The sequence below is a fragment of the Dendrobates tinctorius genome, unplaced genomic scaffold, assembly GCF_039654945.1.
Source record: "Dendrobates tinctorius isolate UK_male_01 unplaced genomic scaffold, ASM3965494v1 ptg000205l, whole genome shotgun sequence".
In the NCBI taxonomy this organism is placed as follows: domain Eukaryota; kingdom Metazoa; phylum Chordata; class Amphibia; order Anura; family Dendrobatidae; genus Dendrobates; species Dendrobates tinctorius.
The window spans coordinates 3,720,283-3,737,828 of NW_027361872.1; the positions used below are offsets into that span (position 1 = coordinate 3,720,283).

General features: G+C 44.2%; 1 long non-coding RNA gene across 1 annotated transcript in view; it reads right to left on the reverse strand.

Annotated features, from left to right (window-relative positions):
* LOC141057886 (uncharacterized) overlaps positions 1-17,246 on the reverse strand; it is a 49,424-nt gene extending 32,178 nt beyond the window's left edge. Inside the window, exon 1 of the long non-coding RNA XR_012222039.1 lies at positions 17,007-17,246. This is a non-coding gene — a long non-coding RNA (uncharacterized lncRNA). The remainder of the gene's footprint in view (positions 1-17,006) is intronic.
* Positions 17,247-17,546: the final 300 nt, after the last annotated feature.

The following is a 17,546-nucleotide window of genomic DNA, read 5'->3' on the forward strand; positions in this document are numbered from 1 at the left end:
CCCTTCACTCCTATTTAAAGTACACCAAAAAAAAAAACAAACATTTGTACTCACCCTTCTTTCCTGTGCTCCAGCGCTGTTCTGAAATCGCATATGCCCATAGCGCTGTCCGGCGCCATATTGCTGAAGGCACACTGCAAGTGTCCCGCAAAAAACGAGCCGCCACACAGCATCATCAGCAAAAAAATTAAAAAGTTATAGCTCGCAGAATAAAGCGATGCAAAAGTAATTATTTTTTATATAAAATTGTTTTCATTGCATAAAAGTACCAAAACATAAAAAAAACCTAAATGAGGTATCGCTGTAACCGTACCGACCCGAAGAATAAAACCGTCTTATCAATTTCACCGCACGGGGAACGGTGTAAACACACCCCCCAAAAGAAATTCATGAAATGCTGTTTTTTGTTCATTCTGCGTCCCAAAAATCGGAATAAAAAGCAATGAAAAGATGTCACGTGCCCGAAAATGACACCAATAAAAACGTCAACTCGTCCTGCAAAAAATAAGACCTCACGTGACTCGGTGGGTCAAAATATGGAAAAATTATAGCTCTCAATATGTGGTGATGCAAAAACAATTTTTACAATAAAAAGCGTCTTTTAGCGTGTGACAGCTGCCAAATATAAAAACCGCCATAAATAGTAAATCAAACACCCCGTTATCACACCCTTAGTTAGGGAAAAATAATAAAATTGAAAGAAAATGTATTTATTTCCATTTTCCCATTAGGGCTAGGGCTAGGGTTAGGGGTGTGTTGGGGTTAGGGTTGGAGTTATAATTGGGGGTTTCCACTGTTTGGGCACATCAGGGGCTCTCCAAATGCAAGATGGCGTCTGATCTCAATTTCAGCCAATTCTGCGTTGAAGAAGTCAAATGGTGCTCCTTCCCTTCCAAGCTCTGCCATGCGCCCAAACAATGTTTTGCCCCCACATATAGGGTATCAGCCTACTCAGAACAAATTGCAAAGCAACATTTGGGGTCCAATTTCTCCTGTTACCCTTAGGAAAATAAAAAATTGGGGGCAAAAATATCATTTTTGTGGAAAAAAATGATTTTTTTATTTTCACGCCCGGGCGTTATAAACTTCTGTGAAGCACTTGGGGGTTCAAAGTGCTCACCACACATCTAGATAAGTTCCTTGGGGGGTCTAGTTTCCAAAATGGGGTCACTTGTGGGGAGTTTCAATAGTTTAGGTACATCAGGGGCTCTCCAAACGCACATGACACCCGCAGGCCATTCCATCAAAGTCTGCATCCAAAACGTCACTACTTCCCTTCCGAGCCCCGACATGTGCCCATACAGTAGTTTTCTCCCACCTATGAGGTATCAGCGTTCTCAGGACAAATTGGACAACAACTTTTGGGGTCCATTTTCTCCTGATACCCTTGGGAAAATAAAAAAAATGGGGACTAAATGATCATGTTTGTGGAAAAAATACGATTTTTTTATTTTCATGCCCGGGCATTATAAACTTCTGTGAAGCCCTTGGGGGTTCAAAGTGCTCACCACACATCTAGATAAGTTCCTTAGGGGGTCTAGTTTCCAAAATGGCGTCATTTGTGGGGGGTTTCCACTATTTAGGTACATCAGGGGCTTTCCAAAGGCAACATGACACCCGCAGACCATTCCATCAAAGTCTGCATTCCAAAACGTCACTACTTCCCTTCCGAGCCCCGACCTGTGCCGATACAGTAGTTTTCTCCCACATATGGGGTATCAGCGTACTCAGGACAAATTGGACAACAACTTTTGGGGTCCAATTTCTCCTGGTACCCTTGGGAAAATAGAAAAAAATTGGTGACTAATAGATCATGTTTGTTGAAAAAATACGATTTTTTTATTTTCAGGCCCGGTCGTTATAAACTTCTGTGAAGCACTGGGGGGTTCAAAGTGCTCACCACACATCTGGATAAGTTCCTTAGGGGGTCTAGTTTCCAAAATGGGGTCACTTGTGGGGGGTTTCCACTGTTTAGGTACATCAGGGGCTCTCCAAAAGCAACATGACACCCGCAGACCATTCCATCAAAGTCTGCATTCCAAAACGTCACTACTTCCCTTCCAAACTGTCACGCTCGCCCCTTGGCTGAATGGCGCGAGCCGGGGATTTGTGGCCCCACTGTGCCACAGACCAGACTACCCTGGAAGGGGCATGACTATGACAGCTACCTCGGTCTTCACTGGAGCCTCTGATGGTGAGGTCAGGCTTGTGCGGCAGATAGCTGTCGGGTGCCACTCCAGGGTGGTGTCTGGCTGTGGCTGCTGGTCCCACTCGGGGACAAGTCACTTTGACAGAGGCTATAGACAGGCAGGCAGGTAGACACGACAGGCACAGCAGAGACACAGGGCAGGCGGGCACGGCTTGGAGACACAGGACAGGCGGGCACGGCTTGGAGACACAGGACAGGCAGGCACGGCTTGGAGACACAGGACAGGCGGGCACGGCTTGGAGACACAGGACAGGCGGGCACGGCTTGGAGACACAGGACAGGCGGGCACGGCTTGGAGACACTGGGCAAGCAGGAGTGGTATATGAGAGAACAGGTTTGGACCTGTTCACACCGGAGATGCAGGTATGGATATAGGCAGGAAGGAGTGGTATATGAGAGAACAGGTTTGGACCTGTTCACACCGGAGATGCAGGTATGGATATAGGCAGGAAGGAGTGGTATATGAGAGAACAGGTTTGGACCTGTTCACACAGAAGGTGCAGGTATGGATATAGGCAGGAAGGAGTGGTATATGAGAGAACAGGTTTGGACCTGTTCACACAGGAGATGCAGGTAGGCAGAGCCGCAGGAGTGCAGAGCAGGCAGAGCCGCAGGAGTGCGGAGCAGGCAGAGCCGCAGGAGTGCGGAGCAGGCAGAGCCGCAGGAGTGCGGAGCAGGCAGAGCGAGCAGCTAAGGAGCCGTGCAGATGCACAGATAAAGCTGCGAGGGTGCAGATGCACAGATAAAGCTGCGAGAGTGCAGATGCACAGACAGGTAGGACACAAGGAAAGACACGGCAGAGAAGGAACCACAAACAAGGAGACTGACAGACAGTGGTAAGACTGAGTTCAGACAGAGACACAGGGACAAAGACACAAGGACCAGGATATTCTGCCTCCTGGCAGGCGGACAAAGAACAGACAAGGCACTGGAAACAAGACTCAAGGGCCAGGATATACAGCCTCCTGGCAGGCAGACAAGGTACAAGGCAAGACAAGAAGTATTCCTCCAGAGAAGGAGATACACAGAACAGGGCCTGGCTTCCTCAGCTGCAAGACACTAACTGAGTATAGACATTGCACAGGCAATGATTCAGTGGGAGTGGCGAAACTAAATAGTCAAGGGCTCCAGGTGATTGGTCAGGGACAGAATACACGGGTGCACCCTGACTGCATAAGAACCAGAGAGTTCAGGCGCCGCCCCCCTATACACAGTCTGGAAACATGGAGAGCAGAGGCACAGAGCTGGCAACAGACAGAAATCACAGCATGGCTTGAAGCAGAACGTAAGTTGGTGTGCGGGGGATGAGAGGCCATGCAGTGATGCCAGCAAGGTTGTTACACAAACTCTGACGTGTGCCCATACAGTAGTTTTGTCCCAAATATGGGGTATCAGCGTACTCAGGACAAACTGGACAACAACTTTTGGGGTCCAATTTCTCCTGGTACCCTTGGGAAAATAAAAAAAATTGGTGACTAATAGATCATGTTTGTTGAAAAAATAAGATTTTCTTATTTTCAAGCCCAGGCGTTATAAACTTCTGTGAAGCACTGGGGGGTTCAAAGTGCTCACCACACATCTAGATAAGTTCCTGGGGGGTCTAGTTTCCAAAATGGTGTCATTTGTGGGGGGTTTTCACTGTTTTCAGGGGCTTTCCAAACGCAACATGTTGTCCGATCTCAATTCCAGCCAAAAACGTCAAATGGCGCTGCTTCCCTTCCGAGCTCTGCCATGCGCCCAAATAGTGGTTTACCCCCACATGTGGGGTATCAGCGTACTCAGGACAAATTGCACAATAACTTTTAGGGTCCTGTTACCATTGGAAAAATAAGAATTGAGGGTGAAAAGATCATTTTTGTAGAAAAAATATGATTTTTTAATTGTACAGCTGTACGTTATAAACTTTTGTGAAGCCCTTGGGGGTTCAAAGTGTTCACCACACATCTAGATAAGTTCCTTGGGGGGTCTAGTTTCCAAAATGGTGTCACTTGTGGGGGGTTTCAACTGTTTTGTTACATCAGGGGTTTTCCAATCGCGACATGGTGTCCGATCTCAATTCCAGCCAAAAAAGTCAAATGGCGCTGCTTCCCTTCTGAGCTCTGCCATGCGCCCAAATAGTCGTTTACACCCAGATATGGGGTATCAGCGTACTCAGGACAAATTGCACAATAACTTTTAGGGTCCTGTTACCCTTGGGAAAATAAAAATTGGGGGTGAAAAAAACTTTTTTTGGAAAAAATAAGATTTTTTAATTGTACCGCTGTACGTTATAAGCTTCTGTGAAGCCCTTGTGCGTTCAAAGTTCTCACCACATAACTAGATAAGTTCCTTGTGGGGTCTAGTTTCCAAAATTTGGTCACTTGTGGGGGGTTTCCACTGTTCAGGTACATCAGGGGCTCTCCAAACGTGACATGGCGTCCGATCTGAATTCCAGCCAATTTTGCATTGAAAAAGTCAAACGGCACTCCTTCCCTTCTGAGCTCTGCCATGCGCCGAAACAGTGGTTCCCCCCACATATCAGGTATCAGCGTACTCAGGACAAATTGCACAATAACTTTTGCAGTCCAATTTCTCCTGTTACCCTTGGTAAAATAAAAAAAATTGAACCTGAAGTTTTTTTTTGTGAAAAAAAGTTAAATGTTCATTTTTTTAAAATATTTAAAAAATTCCTGTGACGCACCTGAAGGGTTAATAAACTTCTTGAATGTGGTTTTGAGCACCTTAAGGGGTGCAGTTTTTAGAATGGTGTCACTTTTGGGTATTTTCTATCATATAGACCCCTCAAAGTGGATTCAAATGTGATGTGGTCTGTAAAAATAAAATGGTGTTGCAAAAATTAGAAATTGCTGGTCAACTTTTAACCCTTATAACTTCCTAACAAAAAAAAATTTTGGTTCCAAAATTGTGCTGATGTAAAGTAAACATGTGGGAAATGTTAGTTATTAAGTTTTTTGTGTGCCATATCTCTGTGATTTAAGAGCATAAAAATTCAAAGTTGGAAAATTGCAAAATTTTCAAAATTTTCACCAAATTTCCGTTTTTTCACAAATAAACGCAAGTTATTTGAATTAAATTTTACCACTGACATGAAGTACAATATGTCACGAGAAAACAATGTCAGAATAACCGGGATCCATGCAAGCGTTTCAGAGTTATTACCTCATAAAGGGTCATGAATGTGCAAACCACCCTTGGGGGTGAAGGGGTTAAAATCCTGTTGGTGTCTTTGTGACTAAATAAAAATTATATATTTGATGATTATTTATCTTTGGAGTTTTTTTGTTAAGTAGAATTTTTTGGTTTCATGTTTAAGGTGTCTACTTAAAAATTTACATATAAGAATTTAGGGTAAATATTTGGTAATCTCCTTTGTTTGGAATAAGAACATCTACAAGCCTGATGTATTTTGGAAACAAGTACTGTGGACCGATGAAGTTAAAATAAAACTCTTTGGCCACAATGCTCTAAGGTATGTGTGGAGAAAAAAGGGCATAGAATTTCAGGAAAAGAACATCTCGCCAACCATTAAGCATGGGGGTGGATCAATCATGCTTTGGGGAAGTGTTGCAGCCAATGGCATGGGGAACATTTCACGGGTAGAGGGAAGAATGGATTTAATGAACAAATTATTAATGCAAACATAATATCTGTAAAAAAGCTGAAGGTGAAAAGAGGATGGCTTCTACAAATGGATATTGATCCTAAACACACATCAAAATCCACAATAGACAACCTCAAAAAGCGCAAGCTGAAAGTTTTACAATGGCCTTCACAGTTCCTTCATATGATGATTGAAAATCTGTGGCTAGACCTCAAAATAGCAGTGCATGCAAGACGACCCAGGAATCTCACAGAACTGGAAGAATTTTTCAAGGAAGAATGGATGAAAATCATTCAAGAAACAACTGAAAGACTGTTGACTGGCTGCAAAAAGCATTTACAATCTGGGACACTTTCAAAAGAAGGGGCTACGTGGTACTAACTATGCACAGTGCCCAAACTTTTACATCGGCCCATTTTCCTTTTTGTAATTTTTTAATTGTAAAAAGTGAAAATATGTTTTTTTTGCCTAAAATACAAGTGAAATGTGTCATCTTTAACTTTAGGCCTTTTAGAGATCATTTCATCTTCAACTTGCTTATCTGTTCACAATAACAATCATTTTGACCAGGGGTGCCCAAAATTTTAAATGCCAATGTAGAATGACTGCAGACTTTCATGACAAACCTGGACAACCATTTTTCAGTATCTGTCGACCACCCAACATTTTAAATTGATGAAGTGGTCCATGTATGGATGTGCGAGGATGTTTTACAACACCCTTGCAGAGTTAACAGCTGCACTGAGATTGTAAAGCTGCAAGAGTAGTGAGTCAGAGATAGCCAGACTTCCCGTAGAGAAGGTAGAGGTGGTTTATTACCCTCTCTGCCTTCTTGTATACTCAGTGCTGAATAAGTATACAGGTAGGCAGAGATGGTAGTAAAGAAGAAGAAGAAGCTTGGTCTTAAGAGTTGGGTTTTTTTGGGGGGTGACAATAAAACAGATAGTGGATCCTTCCTTTGTGAAATCACTGTAAAATTTAGGGGTTAGGGGAAGGCCAGAATCAGAGTTAGCTCTTATCCTAGCCTTTTTAGTAAGATGTTAGCTGTATATACAGCAAACGGCCACTTCTGATGGCACAGCAACTCAGTCAGTGATACTCTGTAGTCGTGTCACTACATCAGCTCTCTAGATCAGGCAGGACGCTGAATTGTCCTGTAACAGGGAATAAGGGCTTCTGCAGATGTCTGATTTAATCATTTGAGTGCTATCCATGATTTTAACCGATAGCCTTCATACCCATGTTATTCTATGGGCACATGCACATGTCTGATTTTTTTCCTTGGACCGACTGATTTGCCTCCGATTTGCCTCCAGAGTGTGGTCCCATATTTCCATATTGAAGGTGAAGAAACTTTTTCTTTGTCTCTCTACCCCTGAGAAAACGAGAGTCTGTTTAGCATAATTGGACCAATTTTCTCGGATAGAGAGAAAAAGGTTCTCTGCACCTAACCTAATAATGACAGCCCCGGTTACAGAGGAAATCAGCAATAAGGCTAGTTTCACATTAGCGTTTACGGCCGCAGCGTCGGGCTGCGCATGGCCGCCGCTAAGCCCTGCCCCCTGCCGCGCCTCTGCCGGTAGCTCCGCCTACAGGCGCATGACGCTGCATGCGTCCTGCGTCCTCTATCTTTAGCACTGGGGACACAGGCCGAGCGCAGGTATGCGTTTGGCGGCGCATGCGTCCTTTTGACGGTGCGCCAACCAGCGCCAAACGCAACCTGTAGCAATTTGGTGCGGTCGGCGCAGCGTCAAAAGGACGCATGTGCCGCCAAACGCATACCTGCGCTCGGCCTGCGTCCCCAGTGCTAAAGATAGGGGATGCAGGACGCATGCAGCGTCATGCGCTCATAGGCGGAGCTACCGGCAGAGGCGCGGCAGGGGGCGGGGCCATAAACGCTAATGTGAAACTAGCCTTATAAAAATGTATTTCAGTGTTCAAATGCCCCAAAAAGGTATTTATGACATTAATAACAAAAAAAGAAAACGGCTATCCCAAAATGCTATACTTAAAAACGTCATCTCGTCTTACAAAAAAAAACCTGTCACACCTAAAAATCAAACCATTACAGGTCTATGAAAATGACGACAAAACCCCAAACAAAATTTTTTACCACTAAAATAGCAAAAAATGGACGTTTTGTATCACCATAATCATACTAAAGAAGAGAATCATGCTGCAAGATCTTCTTTTACCACAAAATGTACACTGTAAAAATAATTCCACCCCAAAAAATGTAAGGATTGCTGTTTTTCTTCACAATTTCTCCCCACTTGGAATTTTTTTTTAACTATTTTCCAGTACATTATATGAGAAAATGAATGGTGTAATTCAAAAGTACAATTTATCCTGTAAAAAAAAAAAAAAAGCAAGCCCTTATATGTCTATGTGAACAGAAGAATAAATAAGTTATAGCTTTGGGAAGAAGGGAAGAAAAAATTTAAACACAAAAATGGAAATTGGTCATGTCATGAAGGTTTTAAAAAATAGAGAATAATAAAAAACAAAAACGTATTTTTTTTCCATTACAGTTTCCCCTGATATCAGTAAATTTCTATAAAACCTAAAAATGACGTAACGATGGAGAACATGACCAGGCGATAAACTGGTTAAAATATTGATATATCGTGAGCATACAAGAGCTTCTCACTAAATTAGAATATCGTCAAAAAGTTCATTTATTTAAGTTCTTCAATACAAAAAAGTGAAACGTGGCACTGCTGAGGGGCTATGGAAGCCCAGGTTGCTTTGATAGCAGTCTTCAGCTCGTCTGCATTGTTGGGTCTGGTGTCTCTCATCTTCCTCTTAACAATACCCCATAGATTCTCTATGGGGTTAAGGTCAGGCGAGTTTGCTGCCAATCAAGCACAGTGATACTGTTGTTTGTAAACCAGGTATTGGTACTTTTGGCATATAATATATGAGTTTCACTTTTTATATTGAAGAACTGAAATAAATTAAATTTTTGATGATATTCTAATTTAGTGAGAAGCACTTGTATGTGTTTTCAGGGTTGTTCCCTGGTGGTGTTAGAAGTCAGGTTCCTGCGTCTGCTCTGCAGGAATCCAGACCCTTACATTCTGCGGTCTCTTGCTCTTTATCTACCGCAGAGGAGATTGCCTTGCAGCAAATCTCTCCAGGGGCTAAGACCCTCTGTCCTCCTACTGAGCATGCTCATGAGACGGTTTCCCATTGGAGATCGGGAGTCATCTGCTCAGGTCCTTCTCCAGATCTCATTGGTCCATCTCGGAGATCTGGAAGCTTCCGGAAGGTCCCGGCTGCTATAAAAAGCGCGCATGGCCGTTCCGCCATGCGCTAGTATAGACAATACTGCTATGTGTGAATGGTGACGGATGTATGATTCTGGTGACTGACTTATTATGAAACCCCTTCCCTCTGATATTACGCATGTGGTTAGGGAATTAGTTCAGTAGTCTGCGCCAGTCTGTGGCAAGCCTTAGGCCACTGTGCACGCCGCACCTCTGCGCTAGCGTCCGACATAGCTCCTGCTTTGTAGCTGTGTTGTCCAGCAGCAGTGTCCTACGCCGCGCTGCAGTTGCAGCCCTTCTTGGCATTCGCAGTAGCGACGCCGCACACACGGTAGGTCTAGACGGACGCAGCCCCTCTGTCTTAGTTCCTGCTCCTGTGACCTTACACCGTGTGTGCATTTACCTGAGGCCTGTGACTCTAACAGGCTCAGCCTTTTTGTATGTTTTTGTTGCGGCGTCTCCGTGTGTGAACAGAGCCCACTCTGCGCACTTCGGGTGTAGTTGAACCCGTGCGCATTATACCGCCATATTGCTCGTCTGCCATTACTCAGCAGCGGTTGTAACTCCTACTGCACGGTGGACCACGAGCGGCGAACGCACTTTATTATTATTTTTATTTAGGGCGTTCCGCCATTCCTAACATTATACTAGCGCCAGGGTCTGGCTAGTGATGGCAGATCAGCAGCAACTCCTTCAGTGCATTCGCCAGCTAGAGGGCCGGTTGGCCACTCCTTTTGTTTTGTTTTGTTCTTAGGACTCTAGGATTGGGATCCAAATCTGGAGGAATACCTCTTGAAAGATGTGCGATAATGAAGTTGATTCAGACAAGGCAACTACCAACTCGTTACATCTTGGATAAGATTCGGACATTTAAGATTAAACACTACTGATGATAATTATTTTGAGGTGTATATGTCCTTCTCTGATGGCACACAAGTATATTCCCTGTGTTCTAATACTCCCATCGCGATTTTATGCAGATAGTGATGCGATGCTAAAATAACGCATGTTTGTGCCTGACTCTTCTGACAAAGAAGGTATAGCACACGTCCTGTGTCTTAATACCTTTTTCACTATTGTATGCAAGAGACTTTCTCGTTGATGGGTAGTTCTATAAAGACAAGTTGATTAGTCCTGTCAACATACTCTTGAGAAATCATCTTACACTTGGATCTATATGGAGTGATATCAAAGCCTGGTTTCTGAGCGATTCAATGTATATGCGTGTGTTTAATCTTATTAAGATAAGCTATTAATACATAAATACATAGATTTTACAATCTTATTAGAATTGAATAACCTTGAGATTATTCAAATGAGGCCTTTATGGGTATAGTGAAGAGCTTATAATAGAAACCAGCAATACTAAGTGTGACTGAAATGTATGGGGGTACCCCTGAGAGTAGGCTTGCATGCTGTGTTATTGATTACATCTGGTCCCCATTGAGAGGTCTCTAGTTGGTGCATTAAATATGTTCTGGATGTAGAATTTTTATGCGCCATTCTCACTGTGGCGCCCCAAGTAGGGACAATTGTGCCACTAAGCCCGGGCGCTTGCGCATTGAATGAACGGATGAAGTTCCTCATTACCATGTTTTGCCAGTATTTAGACTACTCTTGACATACTGTATTGCGATTGTATTTGTATTAAGAACTTTTATGCACCACTCTATTACTGCAGCGCGCCTAATAGGGACAATTATGCCACTAAGTCCGGGCACCCGCGCACTAAGTGAACTGATGAAGTTCCTTATCACTATGTTTTGCTAGTATTTAGACTATTCTAGACATGCTACATTGCTATTGTATTTGCATTAAGCACTTTTTTGCCCGTAGTAGGGACAACTGTGCCACTAAGTCTGGGCGCCTGCGCACTGAGCAAACTGATGAAATTCCTTATTACCATGTTTTGCCAGTATTTAGACTATCCTAGATATGCTGTATCGTGATTGTATTTGCATTAAGAATGTCTATGCGCCATTTCATCACTGTGGCGCCCCTAGCAGGGACGATTGTGCTATTAAGCTTGGGTGCCTGTGTACTGAGTGAACTGATAAAGCCCATTATTACCATGTTTTGCCAGTATTTAGACTACTCATGACATGTTGAATTGTGATTGTATTTGCACTAAGAATTCTTATGCGTTACTTTATTACTGTGGCGCCCCTAGTAGGGACACTAAGTCCGGGAGCCTGCGCACTGAGTGAACTGATGAAGTTCCTTATTACCATGTTTTGCCAATATTCAGAAAGCATTCAAAGCTAATTTAATATGCTATAATTTGACCATATTTGCGTCTAGGCTCAATTCGACACGGGACTCTTTTTATATGCATTACCGCTTGAGTGCGGTGTCTTCATTGAGAAATTGTAGGCAACCTTGCTGTTAAGTTAAGGCACCTGCGCAGTGAGAGACCGTGGTTCCTAAATGTTCGGTGGACTTATTAGCACATGCGCACTTATATGGGCCTGATGTCTCCTTGAGAGAAGGGGGCGGACCCTTTGTAGGAGTGCCTGTGCGCCTGCGCATTGCTAGTTGATATCTGTGTCGATACATGTGGGTTTGGGGGTCCCATGTAACTTACCCGGTGGCTTGCTTATCCTCAGAAACCAGGTGATATCATGCTAGGGAAAGGGGTCTGTGTATATCTTCTGATTTTTGTGTGTTGGCAACATGATGAGCATATAGCATTCATTTATGGTATATTTAGTGTTTGCACTCTTATGTAACCATAGCAGCTATTCATAATATGGCATCTTAATATTCTGATCTAAGGTCATGATTGTCATTACAACTGGTTTGATAGACCCCAGGTTATGAGAACCAGCAGATATCCGGTATTTGATTGAATGGTTGGTCTTGGGGCCCATAGTATTTAGCTACTTATTAATATGACCCATTGTCTTTGTTTTGCTATGAGTGTCTGCTTGTTCGTTTTAATTGTTTTTAAACAAAGCGTTTGTCTGTTGTGTTCATAAATAAAATTGATATATTTTTTGACTACCTCATTCTTGTGGTGATCCCTATTTGTGTGCATATACTTTTTTCTCTTTATGTGCTTTCATGTTAATTTATCTATATGCACAAGGTGATCCCACTCAAATTGATACTGTGGATGGTGCCCGTTTACTTCTTCCTTTGTTATACTCTTGAGAGTGTTATCGCAGCGGCGAAGTCTTCGGAGGCTGCTGTACAGGCGATCGCAGAGGCGGTTTCTCGTATGTCCACATCCTCCCACGCGCCGACAGTTACCTGCCTCCCGCTGCCCGATAAATTTTCTGGCGATGGCGCCTCCTGTAGGGGTTTCTTCAGCCAGTGCTCTATCCAGCTGGAGTTACTGACTGCGCGATTCCCTACGGAGCGGGCCAAGGTAGGGTTTATTGTTTCCCTTCTGTCGGGCAAGGCGTTGGAGTGGGCTACGCCACTATGGGAGCTTGGTGACCCAGAGGTTTGGACCGCTGCTCAGTTTTTAACAGCTATTAAGCAGGTCTTCCTGGGACCATGGGTCACGCACGACACCTCTCTACAGCTACTGGCTTTGACTCAGGGATCCCTCTCGGTTAGTCAGTATGCCGTTCGTTTTCGGACACTGGCTTCCGAGCTGGAGTGGTCTGACAAAGCCCTCATCCCTGTGTTTTGGAGAGGTTTAGCTGAGCATGTTAAGGATGCTCTTTCTACCAGAGAGGTTCCTGCAAGTTTGGAGGAGCTGATTGCCATTGCCACCCATATTGATCTCCGTTTTTCGGAGCGCGAGCTGGAGCATGCTCAATCCAGACAGAAGGTTACTCCGGCTCCCAACCTCTTTGAACCTCTGGAATCACCCGAGCCAGAGTGTTCACTCCCAGAGCCCATGGAGGTGTCTCGCGCCAGTCTCGAGGTGCGTCCGACACTAAGTTCCAATTGCGGCTGCCACTGTCAGCACTCTGTTCACCAGGATAACGGGGCCCCACAATGGCCAAACTCTGTGCCGCCGGGCAAGACCTTTGTCCCCCCTCACCTTCGGCCGAAGGTCCTCGCGTGGGCACACACGTCCAGGGCGGGTGGTCACTGTGGCTACATGCAGATCACAAAACTCCTGGCAGGGTCGTATTGGTGGCCGCACATGACTCGGGGCATTAAGAAATACATTCAGGCATGCGCCTCGTGTGCTCGGGTAAGCTTCCTTAAACAGAGAGTGGAGACGTTTGCCGACACACCGCGGCATCCCACTTCAACTTATGCTCTGGGAGGTTTTTCCGCTCCCGTTGTCTCCCACGTGTCCCTTCGTAAACCTGGCGATCTTGCCGCCTCTGATACCTTCCACGTGTCCCGGTTTTCCGTGTCACCTACCGGGACATCAGACTTGCCTTCGGACGAGTCTAAGGCCTATGCCTCTGATGGGCACAGGGTGGTGGATTGGAAGGCTCAGAGAGGAGGGGGCCCTAGGAGGGGGGTAATGTTAGGAGTCAGGTTCCTGCGTCTGCTCTGCAGGAATCTTAGACCCTTACATTCTGCGGTCTCTTGCTCTTTATCTACCGCAGAGGAGATTGCCATGCAGCAAATCTCTCCAGGGGCTAAATCCCTCTGTCCTCCTACTGAGCATGCTCATGAGACGGTTTCCCATTGGAGATCGGGAGTCATGTGCTCAGGTCCTGCTCCAGATCTCATTGGTCCATCTCGGAGATCTGAAAGCTTCCGGAATGTCCCGGTTGCTCTAAAAAGCACGCATAGCCGTTCCACCATGCGCTAGTATAGACTATACTGCTATGTGTGAATGGTGATGGATGTATGATTCTGGTGACTGACTTATTATGAAACCCCTTCCCTCTGATATTACGCATGTGGTTAGGGAATTAGTTCAGTAGTCTGCGCCAGTCTGTGGCAAGCCTAAGGCCGTTGTGCACGCCGCACCTCTGCGCTAGCGTCCGGCATAGCGCCTGCTTTGTAGCTGTGTCATCCAGCGACAGTGTCCTGCGCCGCGCTGCAGTTGCAGCCCTTCTTGGAGTTCGCAGTAGCGACGCCGCACACACGGTAGGTCTAGACAGACGCAGCCCCTCTGTCTTAGTTCCTGCTCCTGTGACCTTACACCGTGTGTGCATTTACCTGAGGCCTGTGACTCTAACAGGCTCAACCTTTTTGTATGTTTTTGTTGCGGCGCCTCTGTGTGTGAACAGAGCCCACTCTGCACACTTTGGGTGAAGTTGAACCCGTGCGCATTATACCGCCATAATGCTCCTGCCATCACTCAGCAGCGGTTGTAACTCCTACTGCACGGTGGACCCCGAGCGGCGAGCGCACTTTATTATTATTTTTATTTAGTGCGTTCCGCCGTTCCTAACAGGTGAATTATTGACAAGTCTAATGAGTGTTAATGTATAACTGTGTATGATAGGATGGGATGTGATATATGACGCAGTATATATGATATACTGTATATTCTAAGTACGGAATTATCCCTTTGGAATGCAGAAGTATATACAGATCTGCAAAATACCCAACAGCTCCATTGTGAGATTAAGAGACGTGCTTTATAAAACACTGCAAAAAAATATATCATTATGCTGTAATGTGCACTAGTCATAATCATCAGGTTCTCTATCTGAGTTCAAACACAGTGCACAGCAGTCAGGATGACACCATGATGGCTGGAAAAATCAATGCCAGCAATGGATTCTTTGGTTTTAGTGCGTCCTCTAGTGGAGACTGTGATGAATTGCACCATATATTTAGCGCAAAAATATGACTGGTCCCTGATACTGTAAAAAAAAAAAAAAAAAAAACTTTGTCCAAAAAATATTTTAAAAACGTTTCATATATTTTGCTACTTATGCGGCTCCCATACACTACTAGGCAGTCAACCTCTGCCATAAACACTTCCACCGATTCATTGTGGACTTTGCCGCAAGCTGGAGGACGTATCCTCAACAGAGTCTTTCCATTAAAAATACATCTTGTGCATATACCCAAAGGAAACAGATCTGCAGGGAAATAGAGTTTTTGATCCGACAGGTTCGCTTTATTATGTTTTTACAAATTGTGAGAAAAAAAGAACTGCAGTACCTACATGAAACCCACACGAACAGAGAAAATATATCAACTCGACTCAGTGCTAATCACCAACTAATAATTAGGGCTTGTTCACACGTTGTGTTTTTGCCTCTTTTTTTCTGCACTTTTTTGCAGAGGTAAAAGCGCAGCGTTTTAAAATTTCAGTGAGGTGAATGATATTTGTGAAACCTCATACACCTGCTGCTTATTCTTTCCTTGCAGATTTGAACCTTAAAAGCTTTTTTTTTTCCACATTTGCAGAAGGACAATTTATTTACCGTACTCAATGTCAAGCAGCAGCTGCAAAAGCAAGCGAGATTTTAGGGTGTATAAAAAAAAGAGATAAAATCCTGTTTTTATAAATACCCTTTTTAAAAATCACATTTAAGGTCACATCTAGAATATGAGGTCCGATTTTGGGCTCCTCACTTTAAGGCCGGGGTCAAACTTGTATTTCTATGCAGCTGAGCGCTCCGATCCGAGTGCCGGCGGCAGTGCCGGGTATTGACGTGCGAGACTCTTGCGAGTTTCTCGCAAGGCTGACCCCGGCCTAAGGCTGGTTTCACACTTGCGTTTTTTTCCCCTATACTTTAACATGGGTGCGCTTATGTGCGCATACATATGCGCACATACGCGTTTGTATGCGCATGTGTTTTTTTGCAGTGTGCGCTCGGGCGCACAAAATGCATCCTGTTGCATTTTTTATGCGTCCGACTTGCCCCCAAAAAACGCATGCGCACGCAGTGCGTTTTTTTACAGCAAAACACCCATTAAAGTCTATGGGTGCGCATTGTAATGCGCACGTAAGCGCAAAAAAATGCGTTTTTTTAAAAAAAAAGCACCAAAACCCGCAAAAGACGCACACAAAAGCATGATGCATTTTTTTCATGCGTTTGTGTGCGCAAAAAACACACAGCAAAAAAACGCAAGTGTGAAAGTAGCCTAAAAAGGATATTCAGAAGTTAGAGTCAGTTCTAGATTATTACGAAGGATGGACGGCCTCTCATATGATATGAGGTTGGAAAAGTTGGGATTGTTCAGCTTAGAAAAAAAACGACCCAGAGGGGATCTCATTTATATGTAAAAATATATGTGGGGTCAGTACAAAGGACTGGCACAAGACTTGTTCCTTCCAAGGACCATACTAAGGACCAGAGGGAGAAATGCGATTCCGGCAGCTAAATAGGAAAGGGTTCTTTACCGTTAGAACAGTCAGAATGTGGAATGCCGACCACAAGAGGAAGTAATAGCTGACACTATAACAGCTTTTATACAAGGGCTGGATGATTGCCTCAGTACATAACATTGTGGGTTATAGCTGGTTTAGTGGCAAAATGTATATGTATTGGTGGAGAAAGAATGAACTTGATGGAGCCAAGTATATTTTCAACTTATGTAATTATATTGTATGAAAACTAATTAAATTGGGCCACGGAGGGAGCGGTTAAAAGATGCGTCCCAACACTTGAATCCATATAAAGTATATACATCATATGTGCATAAGACAGAACGAATAAGTATTGTCTGGTTATAGAGCTGTGTGTGCCGTCACCTTAGACGTTGCATTGTGCACCTGCTCTTCTACAAAAAGTCTTTAACCACAAACAAAATATAGAAAGTTTGTGTTATTTCTATTTCCCTTAGTCAGAAACCAGAACACATTGTGGTGTGCGAATGCAAATTTGAGGATAAAATTTCACAAGGTTAGTGTTCAGAAGGGGCTGCTATTTTGGGGTAGGAGACCTGCTGCTGGCCCGGACATTGTGGTCTGTACATTGCCGGTGTATAATATGATCCTATAACAGTAGCCTCAATTTGTTATACATGATTTACCGATATACTGTATGTCTGTACATATGTACAGGCTGGTACTTATTTCCCATAAATAAGCAGTCCTTACCTAATGAATGTCCAGAACCATGAGATTTTATGATATTTTTTTCCCAGCAGATCATTTATTCACATTATTCGGCGTTTTGAATGCTCCCGATTTGCTCTCTTCCCACAGAATTTTAAGGGGTTTTCCAGTTTTGGAAAACACTTGATGCCAAGCTGCAGGTTTTTTTTTTTAAGAAAAATAAAACTCAGGCTTTACTTCTCCTTCCTGGCTCCAGGGCTGAGTCTCCGCAGCTGCTTCTGATGTCTGTTATTGTCTGCAGCGCTGATGCCATGTCAACAGAGCTGCAACTAATCAGTGAGCTCAGCAGCTCTGTCCAAGTTGATGGCATGAGCTGTTGAGAGAAACTCAAGCCAGTGATTGGCTGCAGTGGTCTTGACGTGAGGTCAACGCTGCAGATAATAACAGCCAGGCACTGGGAACAGAGGCAGAGACTCAGCGGTGAACCCAGAAAGAGTGAGCAAACTGTGTTTTGAAGCCAAGGGACAGGGGTTTTCTGAAAACAGAAAACCCTTTACTGACATCTGCACCAGGCATGCTTTC